This window comes from Crinia signifera, chromosome 1 (genome assembly GCF_055691185.1).
Source record: "Crinia signifera chromosome 1, ASM5569118v1, whole genome shotgun sequence".
NCBI classification, from domain to species: domain Eukaryota; kingdom Metazoa; phylum Chordata; class Amphibia; order Anura; family Myobatrachidae; genus Crinia; species Crinia signifera.
Window position 1 is genome coordinate 298,975,279 of NC_139217.1, and position 21,178 is coordinate 298,996,456.

The following is a 21,178-nucleotide window of genomic DNA, read 5'->3' on the forward strand; positions in this document are numbered from 1 at the left end:
ACCTACCACAGAATGGTTGCCATGCATGTGCAGTTAGAGGGGCCATAAAGGACCCATGCAGCAGACCAAGCACATTGCAGGGATAGGTTCCTGAGTACATGTACTAATAACATACTGTAATGCAAAGTGATTATGGGTGCTAATATCTTACCCAGATCAATTAATAAACTGGCCTGAGAAAGATCTCATGGGTATGGGTAAAAACCGGACCAGGACAAGACCCCCGGACCGGAAATTAAGATCTGCAGTCCGGAGGGGTGTGCCTGTCCGGTGGGGGGCTGCCTGTGACACCTGTCACCAGGGAGAGAATAAGGGCTATTTAACACACTCTGGCTCCTGCCGGGCAGCGATACCCTGCACGGCCAGGAAGCCGTGCCGCATACAGCAGTTTACAATGGCGGGGATTGCCACAGCCCGGCAGCCATCCCTTCCAGTGGTGGGATCCGGCTGCAACCGGGCCATGGCCGTCCGGTGGGAATGGACACATTTGTGTCCATTATTAACTATGGTGTGTGGCACGGCTTCCTGGCCGTGCGGGGCTTTGCCGCCCGGCAGGAGCCCGTGTAAAAAAGCCCTCCCTGTATGGTCTTGGCATGTAGCAAAAACCATACGGGCCGGACCACATGGGGAGGCTGTAAACTCCCATTCCCCATGTCCCTGATGATAGCTATTCCCCACCCCCCCATAGGACACCCCCAGACCGGACACTACGGACTGCAGATTTTGATGTCCGGTCCGGTTTTTACATAGTCCGAGATCTCATTTATATTTAGATAACAAGGGGGTTCTCAAAAGGTTGCAGCTTGTCTCCCTCCTATCCAGATATTGGTTACTCGCCATCACCCAACCTTCCCAGCAGGCGCTCCCATGCCCTGTGTGTGAGAAGGGGGCAGACAATAGGACGCAGCACATCTGCGTCAACTATGAGCGCTGCTAATACCCCAGTTGCGGCGGGATAGGGCGCGCTCCCCGTATCCATCGCGCTGCACACGACATAATAAATAAATCCGGTCGCTGAGAAGGGGCTGCTGCTGCTGCTGCGGCGCTCGGCTACACACAATAAAGCTTGCTATGGATTGAATAGCAGCAGCAGGTTCTTCTCTCCTATCGCGCTGTCTCCGCCCAGTCTCCGCCTTGCTGCTGCTGCCGGGCTGTCAGCCTGTGGCCGGGCGGCCCCTCCTCTTCCTCCTGGCAGGTTAGGTTGCCTCCCTCTTTTGTGAGTTATAGCAACTGTTGCCTTGTGAATCCAGCGCCATAGCCACCGTAGTCCTGGCGACTGTTACCCATCAACAACAACTACTCCTCTCCTCCTCATCCTCCTCCTCCTCCACCATCACCACCATCACCATCACCTCTCCTTCCTCCTCCTCATCTCCATCCTCCCCATCACCCTACCCAGGCACCAACGGCAACACCACAATAATCCACAGCCAAGGTGACTATGACTATTATTATTATTATTATTATTATTACTGCTGCTGTAGTGGTGTGTGTGTGTGTGTGTGTGTGTGTGTGTGTGTGTCTGTGTGTGTCTGTGCTGCTGTTGCTGCTGGGTTCCCCGCTTGTTCTGCCCGTACCGGGGGGTGATGTGCTCCCTGGCGGCGGTGATGCTGTTATGCATGGTGCATGGTATTATCTAACGCTGCCGAGTATGGGAGGCAGGTGCCTGTGTATTGCATCCTCTGTCTCATAGCGCCTTCCCTCTCCTCTCTCTGGGCTGTTGTCTGCTATGGAGGGGTGGGGGCAGAGGCACAGCCGGGGAAGAGGAAGACGGCGCTGGGGCATTTATGGGCTTAACCAACCCCTGAGCTAAAGGCTCCCCTGTATTTGTACATCTCGGTGTCCCCGGGAGGAGGAGGAGGGGTGATTGGGGATGTGGATGCTAGGAGATGGCTGTGTGTGTGTTCCTGTGTGTAGCTGTAGCATCCTTTCTGCAGATGGATTTCCATGTGTAATCGGCCAGCGATGTGACAGGGAGAGATGCACACAGGGAGTCATTATTATGCAATATGGTTATGTGCAGGTTTTTCCCTACGATGGGCAAATTCTGGTGAGCTTCTGCTGCTGGGATGTGTTTCAGCCAGTGTAGGTGTAGAGTGGATGCTCTGCTTCCCTTTGTTGTAACCCTTGCTGTGTCAGGAGGGTCCGCACGTCATTGCCACCCAAGTAGTGAAGGAGTTAACCACATCTTCCTTTGTGTTGCAAGGCTCCATTCAGCATTTGCACCCCTAGGACATTATTTACTGACTAGAAGGGGGGGAGGGAGGAGATCCCTTGTGAGTTTTACAGGTGCGCATTGTATGTCCCTGGGTACCCCTATGAAACCCTGTGCATCAAGTAGGAATAACAATGAATTGATTAGCCAGGCTTTGTGAGCAGCATGTGACAAATGAATGTTGCTGCTTTCCAGAGATGTAGTACTGTATGTTACATCCAGGAGATTAGCATCCTCTTCAGGCTGGGGGGCCTCAGCACTTGGCAGGGCTCTGAGTGCCTTACAAGCAGCTCCCACTCTTGCCCATCACAGATCACTTGCTGCTGGATTATACTGTAGCCTATACACAGCTGATTTGTCCCAAAGCTCTTAGGGCTGCATTTCTTGTTGTCCTCACTGAAAGCTGAAATTCAAGACAGCCTGATCATAAACAATGTATGACCCATGTGAACTTGAACCGTCTGGTTGTTTTATCTTTTGATGCGTCTCATATCTAGGGGCTGAGACCAGTAGGTCTAGTCTTAACACTTTAAAAAAAAAATATTTTAGCTTGTCATATATTTTAATCACTGTAATATTGCAAATAGAGACATGGGGGGGGGATTCAATAACTGGTAATGTGCCACCAGGCATCACTACATTACCCAGTTATACACATCACGGTAGTCCCGACATTGCAAGTTTTCATGTGCACTTCTATTGGGATGCGATGCAAAACTTGTGATGTAGATGGATGTGATTTGCCATTCAGGAACAGTAAATTGCGTCCACAGCGCTGAATTAAATATACCAAACTTTGGAATTTACAATTGTCTATAAGCTATATCAATTCTTTAACTGTTGTGGTTTATTGTATCGGGAACATATTTGCTTTGTCCTGGAGCATTTTTTTTTGGACAGCTGTATTTTGGAGAGAATTTATTTTATAGCATAGAACATTTTTTATGCAAAAACTAATTACAATTGAACATATTTTGCTTATTTAAAAACGCTTGTATATAACTTTTAATATGTATTTGTTATTGTTCTGTTTCAAAAATTGTCTGTATTCCTTCTTGAAGGAACTGTCAAAATCAAGTTCCAGGCTGCGGTATTTGTCAAATCTTTGAGAAACATAAAATACTAACCAATCAGCTTCTACTTTTATATCTTACAGGCTGTATTTGAAAATTACAGGGACTGATTGGTTGATACTTTATCTTTCACAATTTTATCTCTCTCCAAGCTTTGTTAAATAGTCCCCTACTGCTTGGAACTTGATTGCGACTGTTCCTTCACTTCAAAAATGTTGCTTCCTAAATCTTCCTAAATCCAGATGACTTGCTTATTTGTTTTCTTTCTTTTTTTTTTCTCGAGTACTTTCACACGCAGATTATTCCCTTCATTAAAACCCACTTCATTCTCTGCAGTTTTTATGCAGGCGGTTAAAACATATTTCCTGGAACACACACAAAGGCCTCCTCTGACTTGAAAGCAGGAGTGACACATGGTGGGCCTTCACAAAATTGGATGGTACCTACAGGTTATTTACAGATGGATGTGCTTGTATTTTGTGCAAGTTACAGTTTCTAGACTGATGTACATTACCTTTTTCTTTATAAACCTTCTACCTCATAAAACTCCATAACATTATATTTAGTGAAAGTAGACTATGGGGGTTATTCTGGTTTATGAGTTGGGATGCGAATTCGCATCCTTGCCAGTAAACCAGAACTCATCCTGCGAATGGTGGTACGCCGGACCACCATTCGCACAGCGCGTACGTTTGCATGGCATGCGAATGGATGATTTACATATACATCCTTTCGCATGACAGTGGGAACCTCCCACATCTTTTGTTGGTCGCCAACCATTGAAAGATGTGGTGCGCACACGCATATATATATATATATATATATATAGTCAGGTCACTTTTGTATGCATGTACATTCTCGGTAAAATGGGCGGGCAGCTGACATCCGGTGATGTCAGCTGCCCGCCCACGTCACTGGGCAATTTCATGGGAACGCCCCCAGACGCTATACATGCCCCCCCATGCAAACGCATGTGCACTAATGAAAGGACCTGAATAAGGTCCAATAAGTAGCCAATATGTAGTCTGTTTGTGTAAAAAAGCAAACCAATCAATAAAAACAAAGAGAATACTAAAATCACACATCCTTGCACAAAAGATTTGCACTAAAAACACTGAACTATATCATTAACAACATTGTTCAGTGATGTCACCGGGACCCCTACTAAACATGCAGTCCCTGATGTTATTGTCAGATTGACTGCATGTTCAGGTGAAGGGAGTGCACATCGTTAGTGATACCATGGGTATATATGATATATAAACATAAAGAAGGTGCACAAGGCACCGAAACGGTCCGTCGGGGACCGAGTGCAGACCTGGCTTTAAGATCAACTCACAGTAACGTATATATATGTGTATGCCTGAGGGTGGGGACTATATGTTCCAGACTTAAGTGGTTACAGACTGTGACAAGCCGGATTTATGCCAATGTGAATCTAATTCCCTAAGTTGGATTATAAAGTTTTTTGCTATAAAGCTCTCGTCCAGTGCTGGTTTCTTCCTTAAAGGGACAGGTTCTCTATATAGGATGGCGATGGTATATATTGAACAATATGCACAATATTTATTGTGCATATCGTTAACGAAAATCACATAGTGTGTACCCAGCTTTAGAGAGGCATGGATCATTGGGTTGATAATATTTAGGTTGACCACTATTAGTCGACATGCAGTAGTTCAACACAAGGAAAAGGTTGACACAAGATAGGTCGACATGCGTTTTATTTAGTTTTTTGGTGTCTCGGTTGACATGAACACAGTATAAGTGTCACAATGTCCCCTCGCATGACTCGCTGTGCTGGCCATGCTTCGGGCACACTGTTATATTCCCCCTCCATGTCCACTGGGATGGTAAAGTATGAACAAGTCCTTTTTTTTCTTTCAAAAAAAAAAAGGTGAAAAACGCATGTCGACCTATTGTGTGCATCTGCCTTTGACCATGTCAACCCTTTTCATGTGTCGACCCACTTCCTGTTAACCAATGGTGGTCAACCTAATGGCTGTGGACCTAGTGACTGTATTACACTTTAGAGTTTCTATACCCAGATAATAATTTTGTAGTTTAGGTGTATAATGTATTATACGTAACATCTAATGCAATGGTTTGTGATGTTCTATTTCTTTTTGATGCTGTGTTAAGACGTTTATTTAACAGCATCTAATCTAAATTTGCTTGTGTTGCGTTTCACTAGATCAAATCTTTACAAGGCCCAAAGAGGGTAATTATATGTTATGTACCATGGAAGAAAATATCCTGATTGCACAGGTTTATTTATTAATTATCCAGAAGAGTTTCAATGCTATTCTCTCCAATTACACCAGTAAAGAAGCCCTCCAGTACTGCAAGGCATTACAGTCAAAGTAATATTATTTAGGAATTTTCTAAATTTTCCACACATTTAACTAAAAAATGTGTTTAATCTTTCATAGGTACGTTTTTATCTTTGGGACATAATTATAGCAGCAAATTATTGTGCATAAAGTTTACCATTCGACAAGTATATTATATGATAATGTTAAAATGCAGCTTCCAATCACAGTGCAGGTGAAATACAATCGTGTTTGACATTCAACATGTTCTTGTGGGATTAATATAAAATCGTCCATTGACAGACATGTGACTTCAATGACTGTATGGACCACCCAGGACCTAAAATACATTTTCATGGCACTGCTGCCAACATATCAAAAGTTTAAACCATTTTATTAGTACCAAAAAAAAACCCAGTGCTTCAGAATACAGTATTTGGAGAAGGGTGCCTACTGGCAAGTTCAGCATGATAAATTAACTTTAGTCTTTTATGGTGTGATGGCCGAAAAAGATGAACTATGTATGTAAATTTGAAATCTGTGTTTCCCAGGTTGATATAGTATTTTACTATGCCCCAAGTTTTGACACTGGAAATATGTTTGTAGAAAGCCCTAAAGTTCACTTTTTTACTCAATGTGGTGCAATTCTTTTCATCTATTGTTGTCTAGGATGTATATGTTACTATTTTTTTTTTAAGATAAGCTTTATTTGATTTTTGATTTACTTATTTTGGCTATGTGTGCTCTCCAGAGTCCTGAGGTGTGCAATGCACCTGTGCAGGTTCTAGTTCTGTTATTGCCTCTGTCCTTTCCTGTATGCACCATAAAGGATATCCAGACCTACAACACTTTTTTGCTTGTGAAATGTAGAATAATATTGTTATATCATGCCCGATCTGCCATATAGTGATGGGTGATTGGGGGAATGAAATGTAATCTTTTATAGTGCATATTACTAATTAATGTTGAGTTTGGCAATGTAAAGCACCTACACCTGACTTAACTGATGTGATGCCATGCAAAAAGTCCAGTTGGAGTGCTGAAACTGGCATTTTTTTTCACACATATCAGCACACAACCCCCATATGTGCGGGCAGAAATGCAGGTGCTGGCAATTCCTTCTCAAATGGAGAAAACCATGTACACTGCAGGTGGGGCAGATGTAACTTGTGCAGAGAGAATTAGATTTGGGTGAGTTATTTTGTTTCTGGGCAGAGAAACAACTGGCTGCTCTATTTGTACACTGCAATACAGAAACCAATTTGAAGTTAAACCCCACCAAAATCGAATTCTCTCTGAACAAGTTACGTCTGCCCCACCTGCAGTGCACATGGTTTTGTCCATTTGAGAAGGAATTTGCCTTTGCGAGTGAACCAGAATAAGGGCCTATATTTCAGACCTTGCTTCTGCCTGATCCTTGACTATAATTTGTACACACTGTATACCAGATCCTTTCTACTACTACTTGTCATGCTTCTGGCTAAACCCTAGCTATTGTCTATCTGTACCAGATCCATTCTATGGACACTGCCCAACCCTTTATTATTACTTGCCCACATTGTGTATTAGACAACTGGAACTGTTGTAGACCATGCTTTTGTCTAACGACTGTTGCCATAACTGGCTATAAATTCACTTGCCTGTCAGTATCACATGTGCTGATGTTAAACATCTTAGCACCTTTGAATATCTATTTCATTACTATAATAGGGATATGATGGCTGCAATTGATATTCTAGCCCCCTGTGCATATACAACATTGCAAACCACTTCTCAAGCTCCCTGGTTTGACAACAGTATTAATGAGCTTCAGAAACGGTGGCTAGAGTAGAAAGACAATAGAGAAAGACTAACCTTTTGGAGGACAAGATAAAACTAACAAAGCATATGTAAGAATATCAATCAACAATCACTCGTAAGAAATCGGAGTTCCTGTCAAATGAGAACACAGCAGCAACCAATAGGCCTGTTCAACTTTTCCACACAGTGAAAATGCTTTGCAAGGCAGCATTGCCTGCAGCCTGATGAAACACTGTCCCAGGCAAAATGCAACAAATTTGCAACATTCTTTACCGATAACATATCTACCAACTGGAATCTCAACATTGCTGTCAGAGGAGTGCCAAACTACTAAACCTGACAATTCAAGCCACCTATCTTCATGGACCAGCTTTGACCCAATGGACGTAAAGGACATTGCTGAAATTGCCTATATTTTTCATCCGACTACCTGTGATCTGGATCCTGCCCCCACCAAGCTAATAATAGGATGTATGGCTATAATTGGTCCCGTCTTTACAAAAATTGTTCAATGCTGTTTGCAGACAGGCATTTTTCCTGAATCCCTAAAGCAATCACTTGTTAGACCTCTTCTTAAAAGACCTAATTTAGATCCCAACTGCATGACCAACTACAGACCAGTATCAAACTTCCCTTTTGTAGGAAAGGTTATTGAGAAAGTGGTTGCAAATCAACTAGAAACCCGCCTGACAACGTATGATATGTATGATCCATTCCTATCAGGATTCAAAAGAAGACATAACACTGGCCCTTATTCTGATCGGTGCGGCCCGATCAGAATATGCGGCCGCAACCGTGCAGGCGAATCCCCGCCTTCCATACGGATCGCCACCTGCCGTCCGTACGCGGATATGTGGCGATCCGCATGAAATTGGACGGGGATACGCCTCCTCCATGGTGGGAGCAGCCCCTGCATTCGATGGTCGCCGAACATCGAATGCAGGGCCGCACGCTCCACCAGGTCCCGCAACACAAGACCACACGGACACTTGTCCGTGTGAAATCTTGTATGGGGGCGGGCAGCTGACATCCGGCGATGTCAGATGCCCGCCCCGTACCCACGTGTCACGGCCTTATTACCATGCATACGCCCCGCGTTTGCATGGGAACGCCCATGAAACGCGGGGCGTATGCATAGGGTAATGAGGATAAGTAGCCCCTCACGCCCCTCTACGCCCCCTGTGCGGCGTGTAGAGAATCCTTGCGGCGAATTCGCCTGCACATGCGCAGAGTGACCTCTGCACATGCGCAGTAGATAAACATCGGCGGCCCGTACGCAAGCGGGAATATCCGCATCGATCAGAATAAGGGCCACTGAAACACTGATAACACTGTTATGAAGATGATACACAACTGTACTTGTCCTTTGCACCAAGAACCCACTAACAACCCAAAATGTCTGTCTAGCTGAGCTCTAGGAGTGGATGAGTGCCAGTTGGCTGAGACTGAATCCTGATACAACAGAGGTTCCTTATTATAGTGCCTTAACATCAAAGCACAAGACTGCAGCCTAGCCAACCAACTAGACTGACACTTCGGGGTATGGAATTACAAAACTCTGATCATGTGCAGAATCTTGGCATGGTGCACGATGGTGGCTTAACTATTAAACATCAGATATCCGCCACAATCAAATTCTCATTCTTTCTTCTGATAAACATAGCCACAATCAAACACTTCCTTCCATTCAATATCTGCCAAAAGTCATAAATGCATTTGTATCATCTTGATTAGATTACTGCAATGCCCTCTACCTTGGTCTCCCAGCAAAATATTTGCACAGATTTCAGATTGTACAAAACACAGCTGTCAGGCTGTTAACCAACCATTTCCGTTTTAGCCATATAATTCCCATTGTCTACTCCCTTCACTGGCTGCCTATAAGATGGTGAATTATCTTCAAGATTAACTGAGTTTTAAAACCCTACATGCACAAGGTACCTGAAGCATCTTCTGATTCCATACTGTCTCACCCAATTACTGTGATCTGTAGATTACGGACTTTTAACAGGACCTATACTCTCCTGTGATTTATCTCTGGCTTCAGCTTTTAGCCATGCGGCTCCAACTCTATGGAATTCACTTGCCCGCACAGTTCGACTGGCCCCCACTCTAGCAACCTTCACAAAAACAGACTCAAGGCTTTTCTGTTTACTAAAGCATTTCTATAATTCCCTTAAGTTTCTCCATGCTCTTTGTAGTTTATGAAAAGCTTGTCTGTTCTTGACATGATATTTTGGCATTCTAACTCTTTGTAATCACCAACATTGTTAAACTTATCATCTCTCTAGAGTGTACCCAGCTTTACTGTTGATTCATGTTAGTGAATACCATCGGGGCCTTATTAAGGGTTCTAGCCCCCCTACGCTAATACAGAAAAATTGAAAACCAAACGTTTTTCACTCATATTCCACTAAAAAGCTGTAATAGTCTCCAGCCTCAGCTCCATTCATAATGCACTTACCACCCTAGCAGTGCTGGCAAAGGTGGCAGAGGCATCAGTCCCAGCATCAGCGGTAGAGCTAACCATGGCTCACACATGATCTTCTCTACCAGGTGTCCCTGCCACGCTGACACCCGGCAATCCCAGAAGGCACTGTTGCTCCCACAGTTCCCATGGGAGATCTCAAAAAACCATGCTCGGCCCTATTTCCAGCAGCACCAGGGAGCGCTCTTATCCCAGCACAATCTCTTGTGTCGGCACTGTGCCCCCCCCCCCAGGACCCATTGCGCCAGGCTGCAGGCCAATCTGCCTATTGGTTAATCAGGCTCTGAATGCCCTATACTATATTAAATAGTACAGTATCAGTCTATTTGAATGTCAATTCTGTTGCACAACCCAGAGCATTGGAGTACTAGCTATCTTGATTGACAAAGGAAAATAGCATTAGTCTAGTTATTAATGCTATGATGAGAGGTTGTGTGCGGTCTCCCATTCATCTGCCAGCACCGACCAGTAACCACATGGGTAGTTGTTGCAGCCTGCTCTGAATAATTACTGGTTAAGCTGGCCATACACCTAACAATTTATTGTCCAATCTGGCTGGTTGGATCAAAAATCTGGTAACTAATGGGAGTAGATGACAGTTACCAGATGTTACCAGATTTTTGTTTCAAACAGCCAGATAGAACAATAAATGTTTAGGCGTATGACCAGCTTTGTCTCTTGTATTGAAGAATTAGTAGGGTTTTATTTGCTGGATAGACTTTAAAGTGTCAACAATTAGTTTTCAGCCTTGATTGTTGCGTAAAGCGCTATATAAGAAACTGTTAATAAATTAATATGTATAGACCTGTTTTACTCTTTGCATACTCAGGTACTGTGCACTTGCGTTAAACATGACGGGTGAAATTTAATAGGATGAGAGATTCAGAAAGATAGAGATTTGGTAAGAAATCTCCAGTTTTTTTAAAGCGACAATCATTTACACTGCTAAACCAGTTTGATTTTGCAGTGTAAATGATTGCCGCTTTAAAAAAACCTGGAGATTTCTTACCACTTTCTGAAACTCTCATCCTATTAAATCTCACCCGATATGTTTCTATTTGCCTGAATGTTTTTATCCATCACATACAGTATATGCAAGTCACTGATATAATCAGCTTGCAGTCACTTTGTTTGTAAGGATCAGTGTCATGGGAAAATGCAGCATTCCCATTACACACATAAGGCTCTGTGATGCAATAGTTTGTTCATTAGGGGAATCACATGGGGCCATTGTATGATGTCAGCAGCCTTACTTAGATGTGCCCCCTTGCCCATCATTGAAAGCTCAGTTACAGTGATTTCCCTAGGCTACTGGCCAGGATGATGAAACTGGCCATGCAGCTTTAACCTTAGCTCATTTACAATTTTTTTTAATATCTTGATAAAAAATAATTGTTAATTGTGACATGAAATGTGCTTCTGCCCACCCCTACTACCCCCTGTTTATATAGAGAAAGAGTATTTATTCTAAGTAACATGCAGTGCCTACTGTATGTCCATGGAGTTTTTTTTATTTTTTATTTTTTTTGCTACTGCTGATGCATCAAAGTTGTTATAAAGTTACATTGCGTCATGTGTAATGATGTTTATTATACTGTACACACATCAGGGTGGTTGATATTGAGATGCATAGAATTAGCAATGTATTGGAAATGTGCAGGGTGTCCCTTGGTGGGAACTAGGAGGTATAGTTAATGTTATTAATGTTTAGCTAAAGTTAGATGCATAATGGCACATATTGGAGGCCATACTCTGTCGGTCGTGTCTATAGAAAACAGGTGCAAGGGGTTTAACGAGCATAAACATAAGGTTGCAGATGTAAATAGAGCAAAACAATGTTTCAGCAGCGTGAGACTCTGACGGCCCCCGATTTTAATGTATTCTGTCTAGAGATGGGTCGTTCGCGAACGAACCGGTTCTTTTGAATGGATCCCATGCAAGAACGAATGAGCCGCCGGTCCCAAAAAGGTGATCCGTTTCAGTTTACAATGTATTTTCCTGATCTCAGTGCTGCCACCTGTGGCAGCTGAGATGTACTACCTCTGGAGACTGAGTTCAGTGCTGTGACTACAAGTGATAGAAAGATTAGCTGCTGCTGCTGCTGCCAGGAATGGCCATCGATGGCGATTCTGCACCCAGCCATCGATCAGTGTTTTAAAGCGAGTACCCGCCTAAAAGATCCGCATCTTTTCAATGTGAGCTCCGGCGGATCACGGCTCAGCTTAATGATCCGTTTTGCCCATCTCTACTTCTGTCATTTTGAACACAGGCTGCATGTTTGGGAATTCATACATTGAAGCATTGCTTTTGATGCTCTTATAATTCACATGCATTGCTTTAAGTTTTCATCTGTTTGTCATGTTTCAGATTCCTTTTAATACTTCTTTAGAGTTGGTTATTCAATTTTTTTGCTTGAGATATGAGGAATATGCTTGCTTAGACTGTTATCCAATTCTAAAGGTAAATAAGTGTACTATCCTATTAGCCCCGAAAGCTGGCTAATTGGTTTGCCTATTTCAGGAAGGCAAAAAAGAAAACACACAACATGCCAGTTTTTTTTTTTTACAGGCGCTGCAAAATCGGGGCTATTAAGGCTCCTTCCTTAATACTCTTCTAAAAGAGTTGCGGTGGAAAGTATGCAGGCACACTTGGCATTTTTTGGCCCTCGTGTATGCAGAACGATGATGGGGAAAACCGCTTGGCTTAGAGTCACCCATATACACTGTTCAAGCTATTGTCCTGGGGGTGGACAGCTTTCTATAGCAGGAGGCTATGGAAAGCCATCCACCCTGTCGCTCTTCTACTGGTAATACCAGCAGATGAGCGGCGGCCGGTGATGATGCAAGAACGTGCACCAGCACTCACCGCCATGCAGTAAACACTGGGCGGCTTTTGAGCTGAAAGTTGCTCAAACTGCAAAACTGAGCTGCTTTCAGCTCAAAATCGCCCAGTGTGTATGGGCCTTTAGCCTAGCAGGAACAATTGATGTTATCATTTTGCTTTACATAGAAAATGTACAATTTGGGATTTAGTTGTCTTTTTAAAGGTTTTGTACTATGTCCTTTCGATGTAATGACTTTTTCACAGTGGAGATAGTTTGCTTGTTATAGAAATGTTAGAAAAATGTCAAATTTATTGTATATCTATAAAGAAAATAGGAACATTTGGGTAAAAAGCAAATGTTAATAGCCTGAGCTTATTCATTTCTCTGTGTAAGTTACTTTAAATTGGCAAATCGGGTCTGCAAATGTGCTTTTTTTTCTTCTAGTAGAATGAGCTAATTGACGCCACATATACACTCTACGAACTAGGGCACTGCCAATATCTTTAACGTTATTGGCAGTGCTGCGAAAAGAGCGATCTATGGGTTAAACAATGAATGATCTTGTACATTGGCATCACTGGGACCCACGCCGAACATGCTGTCACTCGTCAGATTTGACTGCATTTTCAGAGGATAGGGGTTAAAGATCCGTGGGAGCATGCATCATTAACAATACAGTTAGTACACACTGAACAATATTGTTAACTATATTGTTATCATGCATGTCGTGCAGTGTGTACCCACCTGTTTAGAATATTTTACCAGTACTGTAGGTAAGGTAAAAAAGCAAACCTATTTAATTGGTGATTTTTTTAAATAGGTGCTATTCCCTAAAGTTGCATGTGACCCTAGATTGTTTCAGCTTCCACATTGTTTAAGTATGCAAATACTTATTTTATCAGTTCTGTTTTCTTCCTGTTTCTGGAACTAATGCTAGGTACACACCTGATGATATAGGTACCCAGCACTTTTGGGAGCTATGGAACCGACGGGGGTGCCAGCATCAGCAAGGCAAAAACACTTGCCGATGGTGGAGCAGCAGTTCTCGTTAGCAATATCATCCATTGTCCTGCATGTACAGGCAATGGAGGACATAGGTAATGAAGGACCCATGGGATTGGGTATCATTAATGATTTACTGCTTGCACGCTAGATGATTTGCTTGAAAATTAAATTAGCTATATCGTTATCATGCATATCGTTTGCAAATATCATGTACACACTGTAGGAATATATAATGGGAATATAATGCTCCCTGCTGTTTGCAGGTATCCAGCTGTTGCTGGTACTACCAAGAGAGCTGGTGAACTAAGGAGCCTGGTGTGCCGTGGAGTATGGCATGAAGATGTGCAGCCAAAAGTTCATCCACACATTCAGGTTTTCCCAGTAGAAGTGGCTGTCCCCAGACTAGGAGTGGAGAAGCCATGGGTACCAGGGAATAGCAGCAGGTCACTGTGTAGAACACATGATGGAACCAGCTGACCTGTGCACACTGTCCCAAATATGTCCTCTCTGGTAAACTGTAAGAGAAGAGAGGTGGGGGCACTCATCATCTTAGATTTAATGCATACAGTAGGTAATGATATTAAGAAATGGATCTCAGAAATCCATACCTGCTGTCACCAACTGACACTTGAAATAGGTCCACATGTCCTATTTCTCTTTGGAGACCTACTTCATTCCTCTCCCAAGTTTCCTAAGGTCCCAGTGCCCTTAAGAAGCTGTCTAGTGGAAGTGCCGGTGGATCCCACCAAGCCAGCGATTATTCTGGGTCTCTTTTTGTCAAAAAAAATCTATATGTAAGGATTATAACAGGGTTGCCTGTTCTACCCGGAAATCGGGTCCCCCTCCCGGCCCCATCCCCATCTCCCGCGAATCGCCCCTTGGCGGGGGTGTCCGTGGGTAAAATGACGCGATTACCATAGGAACGCCCTTCAACAGAATAACCCGTCTGTAGCTCTGCCCCCAAGCCGGCTCTTTTTCCTCCCGGCGATGGCCCCGTCCCCCTGCCTAACAGAACTGGCTGGCAGCTCCGAGGTCGGCAAGTATGGATTAAAATGGAAGAGGTATACAGACTGCCCACCATAGTGAACAATCTTTTATCTTTGATGGTCAACTATGTCTGAGGTTGTCAAAGACCATATCGGTTATCACTACGGTGCATGCCAGTGTTTGCATACTATGTTTAGGCCTCATTCCTTTGTGCACTAAAATAAATATTTATTTTTCTTGTTTTTCTTTGTAAAAGCTCAACTTTCCATTTGTACATTGTTTTAACTGATTTTGTTTTATATGTCAAAAGTTACTATGCCATAAATATACACCGTAAAAAGGAATTTATATTTCTGACTAAATATGGGAAGAAAAACAAATACCAGTGTTTACCTGCAAATTATCTACATAAATTAGTTTTGGAAAATAATTAAAGATTACAGTCCTCCTAAAAGTTCTTATGACTGAACTTTGCAACACACCTTGTTATAAATAACACATCCAAAAGAACTTACTAGAGATCAAGTTTTGGGGTGAAATACTGTATGTATCTATGTAAAAAATTTAATCTATATATTTGAAAAACAAATTCAGTCATATAAACCCAGTATAAATGGAAAACCCACAAAGTAATGGTAATTGCCATATGTGCCATATGTGCCATATGTGCTTAAATGTGAACTGAGGAGATGCACTTAAAATGGAACTTGATATTTGAAGGGGTGTGGTATGCGGCTTCGACAGCCGGGATTCCGATGGTCACTATACTAGTACGTTGGTTAAAAATGAAACGGTACTTGTGTATTAGCAGGGCGCCCACTAAGCTATTCGCTTTTCTGCATAGTGAAATCACATCGAATGCGGTTTCTGTGCCGTGCGATGCGATCTCACTAGATAATAAGGTGCCCATACACGCTGCTATTGCACTGTGCTGTGCGTTTTGTACTTTACAATGTTGCTGTGCAATTTTTCCAGTTGTATGCTATGCGATGTCTAATTTGCACTGTGCGATGGGGTGGGATGCAATGCGATGTGTAATTTGCACTGTGCGATGTGATTTTCCTTTTTTGAGCCTTGCCGGGCTCGCTGCGCTCGCCACGTTTTGGGGTGACGTGGATAGTGGGGGTGTGCATGGGTGCTTTTAAAATGAAGTACCATCACATCTCATAGCATGGGTGCTTATACAATGAAAAATAGCATGCGATGCGATCCGCGGGCAGGGGTGCACTAAAAATTAACTAAGGAAAATCACATTGCATCGGATTGCACAGCAAAATTGCATGCAATGCGATTTTCCTACGGTGCCGTACATATGTAAATGGGGCGCCCTGCAAATACACAAGTACCAATGAAACTTTTTTATATTATATGACTTTATTTTTTGGGGTAAAATGTTTTCAATTCATGCTACCATCTTTGGTATTGTTGGAGGTGGGCACGTGGTTTCCTTAGCAGTATACAAAAATAGTTGATCAGCATTTTTTTTCTATATAAAGGGATTTGGCTACATACAGTAGGTAAGGTGGTAATACTTGGTATACTCATGTGACCTCTGGGTTAGCCCAGGTCACCCATAGTAAATGGTGTTCTACTTACTGATAGTAATGTCATCACGAAACCGAGCAGGGGTCTCTGACTACAGTGAACATCTAGGAAATCCCAGGAGTTTTACCAAGTCGACACAAACACTCACATTACAATATAATTAAAATCCAAACAATAAAGCACACACTATCACCCCTTCGAAAATGTTTGCTATCTGTATTGCTAAGATTCCATATTTCCTGAGAATTATCAACCTGTACTGAACATGCAGTATACAGCTTGTCATTTATTTATTTATTTGCAGTTTCTTATATAGCGCAGCAGATTCCGTTGCACTTCACAAATGTTAACAACACTGAAAGAACAAACTGGGTAAAACAGACATACATGGAGGAAGGAGAGCCCTGCTGCATGCTTACAATCTATAGGAAAATTGGAGAGAAACATAAGGACAGGCATCAGTAATAGCTTAGCAGTCCCACAAAGTTGCAATTCCAGAAAGCCATTTAATTTCCTTGTTTGATTACACTATAGCCAATGAAAAATATTGCAGACCCTTTTATATGTTATATCAAAATATTTTGGGGTATTCAATTACATGCCGGATTTTTCGAGAGTCGAAAAATAGTCATATATCGCCGTTTTTAAGTGAAGTTAAATTCGACCTATTAAATTAGAGTGACGATATTTCCACTGTCAAAAAATCTGGCACAGCCGAAAAACATATGCATCGACCATTTTTAAGTAATGTTTTAATATTTTTTATTTATTTTTTTGTTATTTAAAGAGGGAAATTGCAGCAGAAAAACATGTCTAAAAAACATCCGGTAATGGCCGCAAATGAATAGTAAAGTCTAGCTGAAAAAAACGGACTTAATTTAATACCCCCTTAAAAAGGTATTTATCAAAGCATGGATAATGATAAGTGGAAAAGTTAGTGCTTTTTATCTCTTCACTTTTTACCGCTCTGCTTTGATCAATACCCCCATTAAGTGAGATACACACCTGAAAGATTGTACAAATGGGCCCCTCACATGGAGCAATATTCAGCCACTTTTTGAACGATTTTACATAATTTTACAAAATCACTCCGAAAAATGTTTAAACATCACTGTGTGTGTAGCCCACACAGATATGCAAATGCATGGCCCCGCAGGACTCAGATTAATACCCGCCATGCTGGTCAATTCAACAGTGGTCACTCAGAAGGCACTGCACATATCTGCATGTGTGGTGGCCTTCTGAGCGATCACTCAAGCCGCTGCAGGAAGCCATACTTACCCGCCCTGGAGCCGCCGGAGGAAGCTGTCCATCACCCTGGAGCAGCTTTCACCTGGAGCCGCCGTGCCTCACCCACAGTCTTCATTCTGCACTGTCTGCAGGAGTGAGGACTTGGTAAGTATTTTTTTCCACTGTGCCACCAACGTTTACCTGTGTCTGTGTGGACCCCCAATATATCAACGACGATTATGTGTTTAGACGGGTAGGGAACCCCTCATTATACCACCAACAATTATGTGTTATGGGGGGGTGGGGGTTCTCTTATATCACCAATGATTATGTGTTTAGGGGGGTGTGAGGAAGATGGTGCACTGGCTACCAATGTGTTTTATATTAACAATCAGCCTGGTACCCACTGTCTGCTTCAGCTTTATTGTGGTATCCTCGTTCCCCCAGGGACCTGGCCAGGGCAGACCAGCAACAGAGGTAATGCTTTGGCCGCTGGACCTTATATAATAAGCGTCCCCCGGCTGTGGCATTACCCTGATGGCTGTTTGATCCCAGTGCTGGTTTCCAGAATACGGGGGACCCTTACTCCTTTTGTCCCCTGTGTTTTGGAAACCAGGATCGGTCCAAGAAAATATTCCCCTAAAGACGCCTAAACACTTTCTGTGAGAGATTTGAAATCTCTCATTATGAATCTCTGGTACAAATGTTCATTATAGTCAGTCACTACTGAATTTTCATTCGGATCTGAATAATTATGGAGGGAATTAAAGATTGTTAAAGGTGTCATTTAAAAACACTATTGGACAAAAATCTCATATCATATACACACTATAAAATGTGCCCAATCTCTCCTCTTTCTTCCACGTCATTCGATGGTCGTCAACCATTGAATGGTGTGGATGTTCCCCCACAGCCTGCGAATGGATGTTTTTGTAAAACATCCATTTGCAGCCCATGCGAGCATACGCGGCATGCGAGGGGGAGGTGGTGGTGGTGGGGTGACCCGGCATTCACAGTGTGGCGTCTGGTGGACTCAACTTGCGAATCAACCAGAATAAGGTCCAGTTTTCACCTATCTTTATCTACAAGTGTAATGGGGTTTTCCCTACAAATATCTTCACAACGGTTGTATGTATACTATTATTATTTGTACCTTGTTCTACCATATTGGGGTGTCTGTATATCATTCATAGCCATCCATGTACCTTTGTGCTTTTTGTTACTCGAGAGTGCACAGTATGGCTCCATGTCAAGAACCCAACCCTTTGTGCTATTCTATTGGGATTGCTGCAACTGAAATCAGTGATCCCAACCAATGGAATGACACCTGTAAGCCTAAACAAAAATCTACATTCTAAATCAGAGGCTGCTTCTACTGAATTATGTCTACGCTATGATAATAGTAATATTACTAATATAGTAATAAATGCACCTATGCACATCCATGATCAGTGTCGTACTGGGGCATGAAGGGCCTATCTTGCCAGTATAGCTCTTCCTGCTTTGATTCTATACCGAGGCAAGGCAGGAAGCAGTAGTGACATTATGTCAAAATGAAAGTTAAAACTCCCCTCTCTGGCGATACCTATCCCTGGGATTTAGCTGTCCCTGCTCTGGTGAGTAGACAAGGACACCAGCAGCTGTCAAAAACAATAGCTGCAGGTGTCATAACAATCAGTGCTACATTGCCCGGCATACCAGCATGTTGCCTTGTAGATGGCAGTGCTGATAATAATGGGGGCACATGAGACCACCAGCATTTTCTGGTATTCACTTTTTTTGTTACATTGGGAGAACTGGGGCACTGATACCACTTCTTCCCATAATGATTGTTAATACATCCACCCCTATGTATTTGACCAGAAAACTGTCTTCTCCCAAGAAATGTGTATGTGTGTAGGAAATGGACAGCTGTAATGATCCTGGAGTTAATACTGAATATGCTAACTATTCTCTCTTTATATATAGTGAACGTGTCAGCCCAGTTTCTCCAAGGGAAAACCATCTGTTCACACAGTTTGTGTAAATAATGATGAGAATGAGTTAAACTGTGGTTCAAGCTGTATGTGTTTTTTCCTCCCAGGACACATTTGGCAAGTTAGATTGTCTAAACTGAACCTAAGGAACACTGAATGCATGTGCTTTTACTGTGAGACTAATACAATACAATCCATATTTATATGTTACTGGGACAAGAAAAGAATAAATGTACTGTTTTTGTTCTATGTCATACTCAATATTGGAGGATTTGGCATAGTGTTAAAACAACATAAGAACATGCAATGTATTTTACTATATATTATGCAATTTGCATAGTGTGTACCCACAATAGCGCATTCCTTGCAGTCCTTTCCTTTGGCATCCCATCTGATGGGACAATCCCACAAATGATGGTATGCAGTTACATGCGCATGTAATGATATATCAAGCCATCATAAAATATATTGTGCAGTGTGTATTTCGGCGCAGTGTGCTGTTACAAGGCATCTTTCTGTCAACTGAGATACCCCATTTGCGGGTCCCTGCCGCAGATGGGAACTAGACCGTCTAGCTCCCATCCACGGCAAGGACCCCGCCAATGATTTCGCATTCTCCTAACAAGCCCTGCTGCCTCCTGACTAGGAACGCGCTGCCTGGACCCCCAGTGCCCCCGATACAAGCTGCACAGACAGTCCGCAGAGCGCAGCCACACAGGGGAGCCTCCATCTTGCGTGCTACCTGTCCTGTGCGGCTACAGAGGCAGGATCCGAGGCTGCTGACCGGCACTTACACGCACAGCCCCGCACCCTGCAGTGTGCCCGCTGGGAAATGGGGGTGATGCCGGGCACAAGCTGACACGCCTTGGGGGAGGGGGGGCAGGAGACGCACACACAGAAGCTTTCCTACATGCCATTAGCCGGGACTGCGGGAGCAGCCGGAGACAGATGCAGGGAAGGAGGACCACAGGCTTGGCTGCCGGGACACAGAGGCGGTGTGGTGCTGCTGGGGTAAGAATACCAGGGGAGGGGGGGAGGAGCGGGGGTGCCAGGGGAGGAGGGGAGAGCGAGGTAAGGGGGGGGGGGGGGGCAGGACAGGTACCAGGGGAGGGGCGGTATATTACTGGTGAATTACCGTTTTTGTGACTTTCAAAACGGGTTCAATGTGAAAGGTACAAAAACGGTAATTAACCAGTAATATACCCTTTACAACAGGCAGTGTGAAAGGGTCTTTATGGCTCAGAGCCATTTAAAGTCCGGTTTACAAATACCGGGTCATTACCCGTTTAGGCATTGGGAAAGCAGCATTAATGTGCTAACCACTTATAAATGTACCTCTATCCTATGTGTATCAGCAGTTCCAACTGTTACTTGATTTTCAATTGTAGAGGACGTGATTCCTCCAGTCCTAAACAGAACTGTTTCTATTTTGAGTTGGAGAGTTCAGAGTTCAGAGTTGCTTAGAACTATGCTCTCCTATCTATCTATCTATCTATCTATCTATCCTGTATATATAAATATGCCCTTATTTTGCTCGCTTCACAACCATAGTGCATTTGCACAGGGACCGATGGTGGTGCTGTGCGCCTGCGCATTCCTGTACACGTGTAGATTGTTCGAGGGGTGGACCCAGGACAGTGGGCAGAGAAGGGCGGTGGGGGGCCCCATTACCATATCGGAATACCCAGCTTTTCATGGGCGTTCCCATGAGAACGCTGGGAAT

General features: G+C 43.3%; 1 protein-coding gene across 5 annotated transcripts in view; it reads left to right on the plus strand.

Moving 5' to 3' along the window:
* The first annotated feature begins 1,003 nt into the window (after nt 1-1,003).
* RFX3 (regulatory factor X3) overlaps nt 1,004-21,178 on the plus strand; it is a 246,053-nt gene continuing 225,878 nt past the window's right edge. For 3 of the 5 annotated variants that reach the window (XM_083186014.1, XM_083186017.1, XM_083186018.1), the window contains exon 1: nt 1,006-1,435. The gene's annotated coding sequence lies outside the window, so the exon portion shown is untranslated. Of the gene's footprint in view, nt 1,436-21,178 lie in introns of all 5 variants that reach the window. The other 2 variants (XM_083186015.1, XM_083186016.1) reach the window with 2 other exon arrangements.